This window comes from Pygocentrus nattereri, chromosome 21 (assembly GCF_015220715.1).
Source record: "Pygocentrus nattereri isolate fPygNat1 chromosome 21, fPygNat1.pri, whole genome shotgun sequence".
NCBI lineage: Eukaryota > Metazoa > Chordata > Actinopteri > Characiformes > Serrasalmidae > Pygocentrus > Pygocentrus nattereri.
In genome coordinates, this window is record NC_051231.1 from 11,054,855 (window position 1) to 11,072,350 (window position 17,496).

The 17,496-nt window shown below is 39.7% G+C and overlaps 1 protein-coding gene across 3 annotated transcripts in view; it reads left to right on the forward strand.

The window, feature by feature from the left end:
• The first annotated feature begins 6,267 nt into the window (after nucleotides 1-6,267).
• The window catches only part of si:dkeyp-87e7.4 (uncharacterized protein LOC557283 homolog), a 33,437-nt gene continuing 22,208 nt past the window's right edge, over nucleotides 6,268-17,496 (forward strand). For 2 of the 3 annotated variants that reach the window (XM_017704810.2, XM_017704809.2), the window contains exon 1: nucleotides 6,268-6,361. The gene's annotated coding sequence lies outside the window, so the exon portion shown is untranslated. Of the gene's footprint in view, nucleotides 6,362-6,579; nucleotides 6,645-17,496 lie in introns of those variants that run through there. The other variant, XM_037532544.1, reaches the window with a different exon arrangement.

A 17,496-nucleotide genomic window follows, 5' to 3' on the forward strand; every position in this document is an offset into this window, starting at 1 on the left:
TGCAGGGGTACTGGAGAAGAGAGTCCGGCTTATAGTCGAACCTCGGATTCAGGAGGAGCAGTGCGGGTTCCGCCCTGGTCATGGAACACTGGACCAACTCTTTACCCTCTCCAGGATTCTGGAGGGTTCATGGGAGTTTGCCCAACCAGTCCACATGTGCTTTGTGGATTTGGAGAAGGCATTCGACTGTGTTCCCCGGGGTATTCTGTGGGAGGTGCTTCGGGAGTACGGGGTACATGGCTCTTTGCTATGAGCCATTCAGGCCCTGTACAAACAAAGCAGGAGTTTGGTTCGCATGGCTGGCAGTAAGTCAGACTCGTTCCCAGTGAGAGTTGGACTCCGTCAGGGCTGCCCTTTGTCACCGATTCTATTCATAATTTTTATGGATAGAATTTCTAGGCGCAGTCAGGGGATGGAGGGTGTCTGGTTTGGTGACCTCAAGGTCACATCTCTGCTGTTTGCAGATGATGTGGTCCTATTGGGGACATCAGGCCGTGAACTTCAGCTTTCGCTGGATCGGTTTGCAGCCGAGTGTGAAGCGGCCAGGATGAGGATCAGTACCTCCAAATCCGAGGCCATGGTTCTCAGGCGGGAAAGGGTGAAGAGCCCTCTCTGGGTCGGGGATGAGCTCTTGCCTCAAGTGGAGGAGTTTAGGTATCTTGGGGTCTTGTTCACGAGTGATGGTACAAGGGAGCGGGAGATTGACAGGCGGATTGGTGCTGGGTCAGCAGTGATGCGGGCTCTTTTCCGGTCTGTTGTGGTAAAGAAAGAGCTGAGCCATAAGGCAAGGCTCTCGATTTACTGGTCGATCTACGTTCCCACCCTCACCTATGGTCATGAGCTTTGGGTAATGACCAAAAGAACGAGATCACAAATACAAGCGGCCGAAATGAGATTCCTCCACAGGGTGTCTGGACTCTGCCTTAGCGATAGGGTGAGAAGGTCGGTCATCCGGGAGGGACTCGGAGTAGAGCCGCTGCTTCTCCACGTCGAGAGGAGCCAGTTGAGGTGGTTCGGGCATCTTGTTAGGATGCCTCCTGGACGCCTCTCTTGGGAGGTGTCAAAGGCAAGTCCACCCGGGAGGAGACCCCGGGGAAGACCCAGGACACGCTGGCGTGACTATATCGCCCAGCTGGCCTGGGAGCGCCTCGGAATCCCCCCCAGGGAGCTAGTGGAAGTGGGTGGGGAAAGGGAGGTCTGGGCCTCATTGCTTAGAATGCGACCCGACCCCCCGCGACCCGAACCCTGGAGAAGCGGAAGATGATGGATGAATGGATGGATGGATGGATGGATGGATGGATGCATGGATGGATGGATGGATGGATGGATGGATGGATGGAATAATAATAATAAAATTAAATTTTATTACAGCTTCTGCTTTAAGGGATATTTATGCCATTATCAAAAATTTCCCATATGGACAAACGAATTAGGATTTAAACTGCAACCTGCAGGTGGTGTAGATCCCCACAATGTTTGTTTGTGCTGTTATAAGTGAATGGCTAGACTTCCTCTCCCTCATTTAGTGAGCAAAAGGCACACAGCGCCATCCAGTATACTGAATTAGCAATCATTCAAGAGATCAAACCTTTCATGCTAACGCTGAATGGAGGAACAGAACAGCATAGCTATTTATTTAATTGAAAATAAAAGACAGAAATACTTGGAAAAAGAAATACAATCTTTACAAGTGCTGTGCCAAAACAAACTACAAAGTATGTGGCGCAAGATGATGTCACTGTCACACCTTCCATGAAGCAGTTTTGGCTCCAAGATGAGGGATTTGTAATTCAATTGTAATTTAATCTTTCCTACAATTTTTTTCTGCTTTCATACTGTATTCTTATAAAACTAACAGTTCTGGTCATAAAATTTGATTAGTTAAGCCAAGATATCGTCAGTACAGAACGTAAAGATGTTAGAATGTTTTACATGCTTCAAATGCCTATGTTGAGTAAACCTGCCTTATTAGTATTAAAACCCATGAGGGAAAAGGTAAAGGAGCATGTCTTACCATTAGTGTGATGCTAACAGAACACAGGAAATAACATAGAGATGCTGGAAATTAGCTTTACCATTGTGGTGGTAATTTGGTGATCAAAAAACACTTGGGTGAACATTTCTGCACTGCTATAATATTTTTACTATTACAACCCCAATTCCAATGGTGTTGGGACATTGTGTAAAACTAATAAAAACAGAACACAATGATTTACAAATCCTTTTCAACCTATATTCAATTGAATACACTACAAAGACAAGATATTTAATGTTGAAATGGATAAACTTTATTGTTTTTTGCAAATATTCACTCATTTTGAATTTGATGCCTGCAACACCTTCCAAAGAAGTTGGGACAGGGGCATGTTTACCACTGTGTTACATCACCTTTCCTTTTAACAACACTCAATAAGCATTTGGGAACTGAGGAGCTTTGTAGGTGAAATTCTTTCCCATTCTTGCTTGATGTACAACTTCAGTTGCTCAACAGTCCGGCATCTCCGTTGTCGTATTTCGTGTGTCATAACGCGCCACACATTTTCAATGGGAGACAGGTCTGGACTGCAGGCAGGCCAGTCTAGTGCCCGCATTCTTTTACTACGAAGCCACGCTGTTGTAACACGTGCAGAATGTGTCTTGGCATTGTCTTGCTGAAATAAGCAGGGACGTCCCTGAAAAAGACGTTGCTTGGATGGCAGCAGATGTTGCTCCAAAACCTGTATGTACCTTTCAGCATTAATGGTGCCTTCACAGATGTGCAAGTTAACCATGCCATGGATACTAACACATACCCATACCATCAGAGATGCTGGCTTTTGAACTTTGCGCTGATAATAGTCCAGACAGTCCTTTTCCTCTTTGGCCCGGAGGACACAACATCCATGATTTCCAAAAACAATTTGAAATGTGGACTCGTCAGACCACAGGACACTTTTCCACTTTGCGTCAGTCCATCTCAGATGAGCTCGCGCCCAGAGAAGCCGGCGGTGTTTCTGGGTGTTGTTGATATATGGCTTTAGCTTTGCATGGCAGAGTTTTAACTTGCACTTGTAGATGGAGCGATGAACTGTGTTCACTGACAGTGGTTTTCTGAAGTGTTCCTGAGCCCATATAATATCCGTTACAGAATGATGTCGGTTTTTAATGCAGTGCCGCCTGAGGGATCGAAGGTCACAGGCATTCAATGTTGGTTTTCTGCCTTGCCGCTTACTTGCAGAGATTTCTCCAGATTCTCTGAATCTTTTCAGATTCCTTTATTGATCCCAGGGGGAAATTGCAGTTGTTACAGTTGCAGCCATTTATATAAAAGAATAAACACTTAAATAATTTAAAACAATATAGAGAAATTTGCAGAATGTACACGAGATTTAAGTAGTTATGAATACAGTAAATTGGCGGTGATTGTGATAATAAATATGAAACATCAGGTATAAAGCAGTTCAACTATTAACTAAATTATTTAAATTAACTTAGTGTCCCTCTGAGTTATTGCACACACAATTGTTATTATTGCACATATGAACAGTTTGGTATTGAGTTTTGTGAATCACACACTGAGGGAGGAGTTATAAAGTTTGATGGTAAGAATGACTTCCTGTGGCGCTCTGTGGTGCATTTCGGCACGATGAGTCTTGCACTCAATGAGCTCCTGTGTCTCATCACCGTGTCGTAGAGTGGGTGGGAGCCATTGTCCATAATGGCCTGCAGCTTAGACAGCGTCCTCCTCTCTGACACTGCCGTCAGCGAGTCCAGCTCCACACCCACAACATCACCGGCCTTGCGGATCAGTTTGTTGAGTCTGTTGGCGTCAGCCACCCTCAGCCTGCTTCCCCAGGATGCAACAGCATAGAGGATAGCACTCGCCACCACAGACTCATAGAAGATCCTGAGCATAGTCCAGCAGATGTTGAAGGACCTCAGGCAGCTCAGAAAATAGAGACGACTTTGGCCCTTTCTGTAGAGGGCGTCAGTGTTCTTAGCCCAGTCCATTGTCAATATATACGCCCAGATATTTGTAATCCTCCACAGTGTCCACACAGTGTCCACACTGACACACATGGACACAGGGGTCACCGGTGCCTTGTCCCTCCTCAGGTGCACCACCAGTTCCTTTGTCTTTGTCACATTGAGCTGCAGGTGGTTCCGCTCGCACCATGCGACATGCGATCATATTCTGATGATATTATGGACTGTAGATGATGAAATACTTAAATTTCTTGCAATTTCACATTGAGAAACGTTGTTCTTAAACTGTTGGACTATTTGCTCACGCAGTTGTTCACAAAGTGGTGAACCTCACCCCGTCCTTGCTTGTGAACGACAACGCCTTTCAGGGATGCTTCCTTTATACCCAATCATAACATTCACCTGTTTCCAATTAACCTGCTCACCTGTGGAGTGTTCCAAACAGGAATTTTTTGAGCGTTCCTCAACTTTCCCAGTTTTTTGTTGCCCTCAAAATCAAAATGAGTGAATATTTGCAAAAAACAATAAAGTTTATCCGTTTGAACATGAAATATCTTGTCTTTGTAGTGTATTCAATTGAATATAGGTTGAAAAGGATTTGCAAATTATCATTCTGTTTTTATTTGTTTTACACAATGTCCCAACTTCATTGGAATTGGGGTTGTATATGGCAAAAAATAAAAATGATCATTTCAAAATGTGGTTTGTAAATGCTTAATAGGTTTTATACAGAGGAATGCACCCACAGAACAGTGTTAAATATTTCAACACTGTTGTCACATTGATGAGCACTGTTGAACTTTCTAACTTTTTCTTATGTACATTTGTGATATTAATCAACCCTGAGTAGTGATAATGCTAACATCCTGTTGGCTGTTTGCCATAGAACAGCTGAAATATTTTATATATTTTTATATAATACATTTTCTTTTTTTTTAAATTCTTTATCACAAGTTCCTACATAAGCAGCAAGAAACATTTAACTTTTCATTTTTTAGCCATTTAGCTCCCTTCACCACCACTCGCTCGTGGGCCCCCTCTAGTGTTTTGCTGTATTTTTTGTTGTGTAATGAGGGAAATAGGAAGTGCTCCCCCTAAAACTGGTTTTAATATTATTGGTTAATGACAATTTTCGTGCATTTTCATGCAGTCTTTCATTTTTACATGGACACTTCCCAACCCCTCTCTATCCTATAAATATAAATATGCAAATGAATGTATGTAAATATGTTGTTTTATTTTGGAAAAATTAATGGAATTCCCATTTTAATTCTGGCTTAAAAACACATTCACATTTTAACCAGTGGAAATTATAGAAACTGTTTCTGCCACTGGAAAAAAAATATATATAGCCATTCAGAAAATCAGAATAATGAGAAAATTTCCATAATTTTGTAATATCTCATAATAATGGAGTTAAATCTCATTCAATTGCAATTGTTATTACTTAATATCTCATGTGAGTTATATTCTCATAATTCTGACCTAATATCTCGTGATAACGACTTAGTATCTCATACCAATGAGATTCAATTTCATAATTGTCTAATCTCATTAGTGTGACTTATTTTGTCATAAGTATGACTTAGCATCTCATGATGATATTCAGTCTCACAATTATGGCTTACCTTCTCTTAATTATGACTTAATATCTTATAATTATGATGTCATGCCTTTTTTCCCCCTCATAATCATGATTTAATATCTTGTAAGCATGACGTCTTTTAAGTATGACTTCGTATCTCAAAGTAATGAGATTAGATCTCATAATTATGACGTAACCTTCATCGTTACACTTTTTAAGACGTTTTTATCCTTGGCATCATTTTGACCCCAGTAATTTAAACCTCCACAAAAATTTTAATTGTCGGACACTTTGTTTCTTTGCGAGAACTGACCCCAAAGATAGTAGGAGGGTTAATATCTCGTAATTATGACTCAGTATCTCATAATTCTGTCTTACTTTCTCATAATTACGACTTAGCATCTCATAATTATGATGAACATTCTCCCATTTTAAGAGTTTCTAAGTCATAATTATGAGATGCTAAGTCATAAGTATGATATAGTAAGTCTTAATCATGGGAAATGGTCTCGTTATTATGACTTACTAAATGGCTTCATATTTTTTTCAGGCTTCCACAGAAATGATCAAACCCTGGCCGCATCTTAAAACACAAAGCCAACCACGGAAAGAGGGAAAAGCCCTGGCACTTAGTTAAAACCTTTTTAGCTAGCTTAGCTATTTCAGCGGCGCTGCCTACGTCAGCGGGAGCTCCGCCTCCTCTCCCGATCAGCCACTCCAAAACCCGCCTCGCCAGAACCGAGGAGCCATTTTTGTTTCATGTCGGAGAGCCCCATTGACTACGTTTGATGCATTCTGGACTGTGTGGAGGTAAGAGGCTCGGTGTTTACTTTTATACACTGACTTTCACGGCGAATTTAGTCACGGCTCGGTGCCCGGCGGCGAAACGACGCCGGCGAATGTGATTTAAAAAGCAGCTTCGCTCGCTGACTGGAACAGATCTGAGCGGATAGGCAGCTTAGATCAACAAAGATTTTGCTCTCTTGCCGTCAGCTAACGTTAGAAAGGTACCGCTCGCTCTCCGCCGCTGGCGGATTTCGGACCGAGTGTGACGGTCCGCTTTCCTGTGTGAGCCGAGTAAACAGTCTGGACGGTAAGTAAAAAGCTTTCGACGTCGCTTTAAAGAAGCAGCGGCTTATGTGGTACTTGCTAGCGACTCCCCTGTTCCTCTATTGTATTGTCTCGCATCGCCAGGTCGCGGCAGTCGTCAGCGAACGGCTGGGAAATTTAACCTAGCTAAGCTACCGGAACGTTACGGGTTCTGCTGTGATTAACTCGGAACAGCTCGCTGGTCGCGAAACCTTCAGTGGAACATTTAAAAGAGCAGTAATGTGAACTGCTGAGTCCTAATTAAGCAGTTCTGTGTGTTTTTGTCTGCTGTTACACTCATAAAACAGGGTTCTGTATAGAGTCATTTCATTCTTAAATGGTTCTTCAGGTTGGTGGACAATGTGTTATATATGGTTCTATATGGAGTCTTTTTAAAAATTTGCTTCTTTGGTTCTATGTAGCACCAAAAATGGTTCTTCTGTAGTTACAAGCTTGACGTAGTAACAATAGCAGGACCCTTTTTCGATTCTATATGGAACTATATACACAACACTTTCCCAGTCAATTTGAAGAACCTTGTTTACAGTTCTGTGTAACGCCAAAAAGGGTTCTTCTTGACATCGTAACAATAGCAGAACCCTTTTCGATTCTATATTGAAACATATACAGCCCGTTCTTCAGTCTGAAGACCTGTGTTTATTGTTCTACGTATTGCCAAAAGGGTTCTTCTTGACATCGTAACAATAAGAGAACCCTTTTGGGGGCAGTCATGGGCTGAAGGTTAGGGAACCAGCCTTGTGACCGGAAGGTCACCAGTTCTATCTCCAGAGCCGACAGCACATGATTGAGGTGTCCTTGAGCAAGACATCTAACCCCCAACTGCTCCCCGGGCGCTGCGGATTGGGCTGCCCACCGCTCTGGGCAAGTGTGCTCACTGCCCCCTAGTGTGTGTGTGTGCTCACTAGAGTGTATGAGTGTATGTAAAATCTATATGAAACCATAACAGCCCGTTCTTCATCAGTCTGAAGAACTGTTCACAGAATCAGCATCACAAAAAAGGGTTCTTCAGTTGTTGCAAGCTTGATATAGTAACAATAGGGAACCATTTTTGGTGCTATGCGGAACCATGTACAGCACCTTCCCCATTAATCTGAAGAACTGTATGCAGTTCTATATAGAACTTTTTTTGAAATTGGTTCTATGTAGTACCAAAAAAGGTACCTCTTATAATTACAAGCTTGATGTTGTAACAATAGCAGAACCCTATTTGGTGCTATATGGAACCATTTTCAAAAATGTTAACATAAAGGTTTGTATAGAATCATGTAGAACACATTCTCCATCAACCTGAAGAACCATTTAAGCATCTGTAAAGAAATGATGGTTCTAAATAGAATCTATGAAGTGTGTAGACTTTATTTTATATGTAGCGAATACGGTTGCTGTTCGTAGGTTAACGTGCATCGCAAACGCAAAGCGTTACCATGGGAACAGAATTATAAAGTCTTTCATGCTGCGTTTACGCGTTTGTGTTGTCAAGGTCGTCATTCCGCTCATCATAGCAGTTCGAAACCGAAGACAACGTGACTCCGCACAGCCGTTGCTATGGTAACCATATTACGATTGAAAAGTATGAGCAGAGCTTTAGCCGTGTAGACGGCCTGTAAGGTGGAGAAAGGTGGGAGGCGCTCTGCTCTCTGTTATTATTGTACAATACTGAAGAAAACACCAACATCCGGTTTATTCCACTGCTGTGCAGTTGAGAAAGTTTAACTCTTGATGAAGCGTTACTTTCACCGCTGTGGTCTGTGAACCGCTGACGCTTGCAGTGGCAGAATTTTCTGTTGCGGCTCCATTGAAAACAATGGAACATCCAGTTTGCCATCTACAGATGTGAACGCAGCACATCTCAAAAATGGTACAATACGTAAATGCTGAAATGGTCAGTTATGTCAGTTAGCTTCACTCACGTTAGGTCCATATAAAAATAGTTCTACAGTTAAAGACCTTTTAGTGTCATTTTTGTATCACTGTTATTAAATCGTGCTTCGTCAGCTGTAGTCTGAGAAAACGTCTCTAGCTATCATACGTAATCTTATCATCACTGTTAGTAGCTGGCTAGTTACAAAAACGTAAAGATGTCACCAGATAACTCGATTCTTTGTCGTAACGTGGTCTCCCGGTGGTGGTATTGTGCATTTATTCTTCTCTGTAGTTTGTATCTTCTGTTAGACTTCATTTTATCTTTAGCTGGAATGTGTTGTTCAGGATATCGTTCAAAAATGCAACCTAAACCTCTAGAAACAAAATTTGTGAAAACACTTTATAATACACAAATTAGCTGCTAGCATAGAAGCAGAATTAGAAAATCTTGTTAGAGTGTCTCCAAAATATTAATCATAGAAATGCTTAAATACTTGCTTAAGTAGTTATTTTCAGAGTTTTTATCTATGTTTGCATTTAACCCACAGAACCTTTGTGCCACAGTCACAGTTTTTTAGTCTTTCTACGTTATGTTTATGTTGTTACTATGAAGCTAAATGTACATTTGCTTGCATCTGGTCAACAACTGTTCTGAGAAATCGTTCCTGGCTATCGTACGTCTTATGCTATGGTTACTGTTGCAGGCTAGCTAGTTACGAAAAAATGTCCCCAGACAACTCGACTCGTCTTAGTGTGAGCTGCTGTTTGAGGTACTGTGTCTGTATTAAGTGGATTCTCTAACAATTCCACTGTTAGAGTTTGCTTTACATTTACCTAGAACGGGTGTCGTTCATGATGTGCTTCAAAAATACAACCTAAAGCTCTAGAATCCGAATTCATCAAATCGCTGAACTTTTGAATAAAACGGAACTAAAATTAGCCAAACCTCATCAGACTGCTACAGTGTCGCTATGGTATCCCATCTAAAAATGATTAAATAAATAGATACTTAAATGTTTATTTTCAGTGTTTTCCATTTTATTTTAGGAGCACTTGTACATGTATGTTTTAAAACAAAACATTGGTGCGTCAGTTTTACATGCTTTTTTCATCACTGCTATGAAAGTAAATTTACGTACTCGTTCTTTGTCAGTAGCAGTTTGAGAAATTTTCCTTAGCTTTCATACATAATGTAGTTACTGTTAGTAGCTGGCTAGTTACAAAAATGTAAAGATGTCACCAGATAACTCGATTCTTTGTCTTAACGTGGTCTCCCGGTGGTGGTATTGTATTCTTCTCTGTAGTTTGTATCTTCTGTTAGACTTTATTTTATCTTTAGCTGGAATGGGTCGTTCAGGATATCGTTCAAAAATGCAACCTAAACCTCTAGAAACAGAATTGGTGAAAACACTTTTTGACATTTTGCCAACTGTTGCCAGCATTCGATATTTACATTAAATCGTTAGTTGAATAACTGCAAATAAATTGCCGCCATGACAAAAGTGCTTTTATTTTCATATCACAATTCTGAAATTAAACATGCATGGGTACATCAGCAACAGTCTGAGAAATCTTTCCCAGCTATGTCTTATGTTACGGTTACTGTTACTAACTAGCTAATCACGAAAATCTAAAAATGTCCCCGGCCAACTCGACTTGTCATACTGTGAACCGCTTGGTTATTATATATTTTTATTAAATAGTTTACTGTGGTGTTCGTGTCTATTGTTAGGTTTCAATATGTGACTAGCTAAAGTAGTGCTATTCATAATGTATTTGAATGACCGGATAAACAGAATTAGGTGCCTTCATAACGTCTCTTAACCCTCCAAGAGATTTGAACACAAAACTGAAATAAGCCAACCATTGTCAGACTGATACAATTACAAATGTACTATTTGTATCTGATTTTGTCAGTAGTCTGATCGATGCATTTACGTGCACTTGGGTAATCTGAAATGTGAAACTCCAGGTCTCCATGAGTCAGAGAGGCTTTGCAAAAGACCAATAAATTCACATATGACGATGTCACGTAAATGTCTTTTTATTTATTTACCACATTTATTAACACCATCTGAAATTTATTAACACTATCTGAAATTTATGAACACTATCTGAAAATATGAACATGCATCATCTAGAAGATGAAGAATTTTTGAATCCTTCATTTTGTCAAGCATTTTGTCAACAGGTCTCAGCGTCGCTACAAAAGTGGTTTGCTATGTTCAGTGACAGTGCAGCTGCTTATTTCCATCACCACCGTCTGATTTCACACGTGCAGACTGAGAAATTGGAAGGAAATCAGTGTAAGAGTTTACATACACAGAGGAATCTGATTACTGAGCTAAAATCCAGCTCTCTATCAGATTTCTTAAGCGGATTTCTAGACCTTACTGTGATCTGAGAAATCTGAGTGTGCTGTTTACGTGACCGTGTGAATAATCAGATAACTGCATAAATCTGTGCTGGGATTATTGAGTGCATGTAAACACACTTGGTGTTACGGAATAGCTAGTTACGAAAATGTAAAGATGTCCCCAGATAACCCGACTCTGTTATAGTGTGATATTGTCTTTATTAAACAGGTCTCTGTAGTTTCTATAGACTTAAATTTACCTTTGGGTAGAATAGGTGTCATTACTAACATTGTTCAAAATTACCCGTCTTGTTGCATAGAAACAGAATTCATATCGTAAACCAGCTTATAAAACATGTTTGTATCAGTATTATAAAATTAAATGTAAATGCCTCATTAGCAACAAATCTTCCCAAGCTGTCATACTTATACTACAGTTACTGTCTCTAGCTAACCAAAAACGTAAAAATGTCCGCAGATAACGCAACTCTTTTTGAAGTGTACACATGGCTGCTGTTCGTAATGTGATTGAATGGTCATACAAACAAAAATGTAAACTGCCATCATAAAATCCCTTAACCCTCTTATAACGCAAAGCTGGATCAGCCCGTCCTCATCAGACAGCTACAGTGTCCCAAATTTACTAATCTCAGAAATAGTAAAATATGACGAACAATTTTCAGAGTTTGTTCATTTACGTGTTATTTTAGGAGCACTTCTGCACAAATCTTCGTGTTTTTAAAATAAATCGAAGCACAAAAATTTGGCACCACAGTCTTGGCTATTAAATATTTCTAATTTGTATCAATTAAGTATTTTATGTATTCTATCACTGCTACAGTGTCAACCACAATAAACATATAGATTTCTACATGCATATTTAGTCTTAAAGAAGTAAGTTTTTACCTTTTTTAATGTAAGAATATGCCAACAACTCATTTACAGGGGACGGATTTTAAATCTAGTGTTACATCTAGTCCTACAAATTTCAGTGCAGTAAAAAAAACAATGTCTCATAACTTTAGAATTTTTAGAAGCACTTATGCATGCAAGTTTTTAAAAATGTACAGCAGCAGTAAGTACTGTATTACGAGGTTTTGACGTGTGTCAGGGAATGTTCAAGCTTTAGCTGTAATCTGTATTGTATTATGAATTATGGTAGTTGCTGGCTAGCTTTGAGATGTTGCATGAAACTAGGCCTGGGTAATGAAACAATTTTTTTTTTTTTTTAAAAATGAGTAGTTGAAAGTTTTGATAATGATTCTGTGGTGCTGTTCCTCATTCTGTTTTTAACAGTAAAGGATTTAAACTTTGAACCAGCAATTGGAATCTAAATATTTGGTCTTTTGTCAATAAAAAGTGTTTTGTTTGTCAACTTAAGAAAATTAATCATTTGAAACATATGTATTGTTCCTCATGTATTTGGATATGACAACCAGTTAGATACCTAGCTACGGTCTCAGCTAATTGCTGCAGGATTTTTCCACTATTTTAATAATTAATACTTTATGTAGCTAGGCTACAGAAGGTTAGCGTTTACCATAGAGCTTTCTACTGTTTATTCATGCCAGTTTTGCATTTATCAAAGATAATGTCAAGGAGGCTTTCCAGACAGTGCGGTGTTGGGTAACCTTGTGACTGAAAAATCCATGGCGGGGTTACAAGCTCACCTACTTAGCATTAGCGCCAAATTATTCCACTCGCCTCGAATGGAATCTACCCTACATCGTTTAACACATGGAAGGACTCAGCTGTGAAAATACGAATAGCCTACTTTTATGTAATGTGGCTCACAGAGAAGCACTGCAGCAGGGAGACTGTAACCTGTGGAGAGTATAACACATTCACAAGTCTGTAAAAAATGAAATGGTACACAGTGCTAATGTATTCATTAACCACATATAAAAAAGAGATCAATGTTCTATCCATTCACTTGCTACTCCAAAAACCAGCATAGTAGCTTGCAGATAGTTAACTATCTGGGTCTTTGCAGTGTTGGAAGTTATACAGAGTAAAGAATTTGATGTGCATTAGAACTTCAGCACTGGGTTAACTGTTCACTGTTCATTACATTTCAACACAGGAAGGAGAAAAATTCAGTCTATCAGTTCAGGAAAATACAAATTTTTATGTTTTAACAGAACCATAATATAATTCAGTGCAAAATTGCGTCATACAAAGCAAAGAATGTTATCTGAGTGTCTTCTGAACATGTAATGTCTTGTTTTAGACCAATCTAGTGAGCTTTATTGACGAATCCTCTATCTGCTGAAACCAGCCGTACGATGATAGACATGATGATAACTAGGGGTGATGTGGGGTGGGGGTGGGGGATCGATTCTTGGATGTGGGCGGTTCTGAATCGGTTCACATATGTCAAAAATCAATTTTCAAAATTTTAACTGATAACGCAATGTTGAGGGAACGCAAGAAGGCGGAACTTTGCAAAGTGCGGAAATGCTGCGCCTGGACCGTCTGTGGCAGCACACTACATTAAAAGCTTGCACAGGGGTCGCAACCCAAATGTTAATGAGTCATTTGTTAACCCAACCCAAATGTTAATTGAGTCACATCTTGGCTGTGTCTCAGTATGTGTTAATGTACTAGTTCAGGCTAAAAATATAATACAAACAAAAACTCGGACTTACTTTGCTCTACTTTAAGCTTTAGCTCAGCTGTAGCCGCTTTCCTTGCATCACCAGCTGGAAACTTTTCCACAAAATTAGAACAGTTTCTTGTAAAATGTCTCTCAATGTTCTACTTTTTATGAGGCTGAAGTCGGTTTCTAGTTCTCCAGCTTCTTGTTTGAATTCCCCTGTTCCACCTTCAAATGTGCCAGAGGCACCAGAAACTTCAGTTTCATGTGTTTTAGTGTTCGACAGATTGCCATTGTAGATTAGGTGTGTCAGGAAACCAGCTGGAGTGATTTATAAATGCAAATAAGTCTGTTTGCCTCCGAATTATCGATGTGTCTTAAATCTTTCTCTTTGCCTTTTCGTTAGCTACTAGCTTGGTGAACTAGCAGTTATAGTCTCCATTAATTCCAGTGTTTAAGAATGTTTATTGTAAAACTGTGTTTGAACGATCAGCAGGGCTTTATTTCACTGCTATTTTTACCTAGAAATCTAACTGTGGAGCATCACCGAAGTTATGGAATCACTGAAGAAAATGGCTAGAATAGCTGTAATCTGTGGCAAGGACACCCGTTACCACAGGATTTATTTCACTGTAACTGCCATAACATTTTATCGCAGATAAGTGGCAGTCAGTGTCTCGTGCTCCAAACAAGCAGTGACTAAGAGCCTTCCAGTTCACTTGACACATCACCTCCATTTGATTTAGTAATAAAAGATATTAGAAGTAAATTTATTATGGACTATTATAAATACTTTGCTTCAGACGTACCAAGTACATACATTGATAATCATTGATAATTGTTTTATAAATCGTAATCGAATCGTGAGGTGCCTAGAGATTCCCACCCCTAGTGACAACAGTAGAAAATAAACTCACGTCCTTGGAAGATGTGGTGTTCTCTTGCTTTCTCCAGGTTGTTTCAACGTGCTTATATCGAAATCATACGTTCGGGAAAGGGGTCCGAAGCACAGCTGACTATAAATAAAGGATTATTATAATAAATCTGTACACTAACTTAGTAGCTTTGCAGGCAGCAGCGTTGTTTAAGTGGTTAATCAATTTAAGACGATAGTTCTCTGAAGAAGTGTCTGAATAGCGAAGGATGAATAGGTTTCTGGGAGGAGTGAATGATTATAAAATGAGTTGTTCATATATGTAGCGCTGTGACAGGACAAGCTGACTTAGCTTGAAACTCAGTAGGTTTCTGAAGTAGATGCTAAATACCATTAGAACACTAGCATGGAGGGAAAGCTACTGAGATCTCAAGTATTTGGGGTGATGGGGTCCATAAAAAATTTTGAAAAGGCGTGGCCATAGGAAAAGGAAGCTGTTATCAAAGAACACTTGAAAGTCTGGAAGCAAAATGAAAAGAATCACGACATGAACCAAAGAAGCGACTGTTTTTTGGCAGTCGTGATTGTTTATCTCTGGAAGTTTAGGAGCTGATCTGTTCAGACAGATGTCAGATTTAGGTCACGTTTAAAAGATGTTACGAAAAAAACAAAAGGCACATATTGCAGCCACTCTCTGTTCACAGAGACTTTGAAAGAAATGTCTGAACGAGGCTGCAGTGGCAAAGAAAATGTAAAAGTCTGAAAGCGAAGTTTAAAGAAACCAAGGGCACAAGTCAAAGAAATTACTGTGGTTGAATGACATGCCCTTATTACATGCACTCAGACACATTCTGTGTGATGAACCCAACTATCAGCCTGTGAACTTCTTGATCACTTCTGTGATGTTGACGAAGATGAAACTGAAACCTCAGGGAGTGAACTTGCATATGTAGGAAGTTATGATTTTTATTAACATTTAGATAAGCCATGTGGCATAAGCATGAAGCATTGTTCTTTTGTGCATGTGGGTCAGTTTAGCAGCGTAATCTGTTCAGACTGGTGTTGGTTATAGATCACATTTAAAAGATTGTGAACAGCTTACCAAAGAAAGTCAGATTTGGGCCACTTTCACCTGCTGTGTGAACGTAGCCATTGTGATCCCATGCTTTACTCTTGTTTGTACAGTCGCAGTGCTGTCCTCTTAGTACACTGTTTGCTAGCTAGATGGCCTGAAAAAAATCTAGGTGAAACCAATGGTGCTGCCCATTTATCCTGTGAGAAAACAGGATTCCAGAAATGACTACTGACTGATTTTGCCGTTATATGAGAAGCCATGAGGGGAAATCCCTAAAATGTACACTCACTGAACGTTTTAGGACCACCTGTATGCCTGCTCAGTCATCCCTTTATCCATTCAGCCACTTGTATAGCATCAGCGCGATGCATTAACCCCTACAGACACGGGTCAACAGCTTCAGCTGATGTTTACATCAAGCATCAAATGGGGAAAAAATATGATCAAGTGACTTTGACTGAGGCGCGATTGACAGGGTGGTTTCAGTATTTCAGACTGCTGATCTGGGATTTTCACACAGCAGTATATAGAGTTTGCACAAAGTAGTACGCAAGGTATACCAGATGCAAGAGAAAATGCAGCAACACCATTTTGAACACACTGTTGACAATGGCTAAATCGTGTTTGTGATTGACTAGTTAGTTTACAGTTATACTGTGTTATATGATTGTTATCCAACTGTAACATAGTTGTTTTACTTTATTTTATGTAATAATTTCCTGAGTGTGTTTACTTACACAAAAAAGTATTGTCAGTAATCTGATCAACACATTTACATGCTCTTGGGTAATCAAATAAATGGACAAACTCTGGGTCTGCATGAAGTATGTAGTCAGTCCCGCGACCCTGACGGAGAAGCGGCTTGGAAAATGGATGTAGTCAGTCTCGGCGTCGCCACAAGTGTTTTGCTGCCGTCTCGCAGCAGTGCTGCTTGCTTATTTCCGGTGCAGCAGTCTGTTTTCACACTTAGTGTGAATACTAAGAGTTTACATGCACAGAAATGGTGACTGCTGAGCTAAAATCCAGTTCTTTATGTCGGATTTCTTTATCAGATTTACCTTGCTCTGATCTAAGAAAATGGAGTGTGCTGTTTGAATAATTGGATAACTGCAGAAATACAATTATGATCAGGTTATTGACTACATGTTAACTTCCTCAATGTCAAATAAATAAAAGGGTTCATCAGCCAAACCATTTCAATGTAGCCAGAACTAAAGGAAATTGGGAATATTAGTTTTATAACAGTTTCACATTGTTTTAAGTGAAGTTGGTGCTGCTGTGACTTTAACGTCACATTTTAGCCGTGCATAGGACAAAGTAGCCGCAAATATTGGCCGGGATGCTGCTTGTAAGTCTAACCGCTAAACCCATAACCAGAACTAGCTTACAGACTGAGGATCTCTTTGTTTACCTTGTTAGTTCAGGTCACTGGCCATATCAAGGACAACTCTGTGTATACATTTGTTTGTTCTTTCACGGTAATGTAATAACTTTTGCTCTCATTGAAAAATGTCTAATGATTATTGATGGTTAAAGCTTAATTTGTTGAGTTAGCTATTTTGCAGTTATCCTTTGTTATCCTTTGCAGTAAAATAAAGCTCTGCTAATCATTCAACACAGTTTTAGCAAAAATGGTCTTAAACACTGGAGTTAATGTAGAACTGCTAATTCAACCTTTAACCGTGAATGTTGGCCTGCAGACTGCTGGTCACCATAGCAACGTAGACAAGAATCTTGCCTACCTAGTAGCTAACAAAATAGCATAGAGAAAGATTTAAGACAAATATGGATGATTTGGAGATGAATGGACTTATTTGCGTTTATAATCACTCCAGCTGGTTTTCTGATATGTTTAATCTGCAGTGAGAAACTCACGAACATTTTAAAAAATCACAAGGCTTCTTGTTCCACCTTAAAAGTTGCAGCAGTTACACTACAATATTTAAGGTGGAATGGGAAAATTCAAACCTGGCAAATGAGAAGCAACTTCAAACTGTTCTACTTTTGTGGAAAGTTCTCTGCCAGAGATACGAGAAAATAACTGAGCTTAAGTTTAAAGCAGAACAAAGTA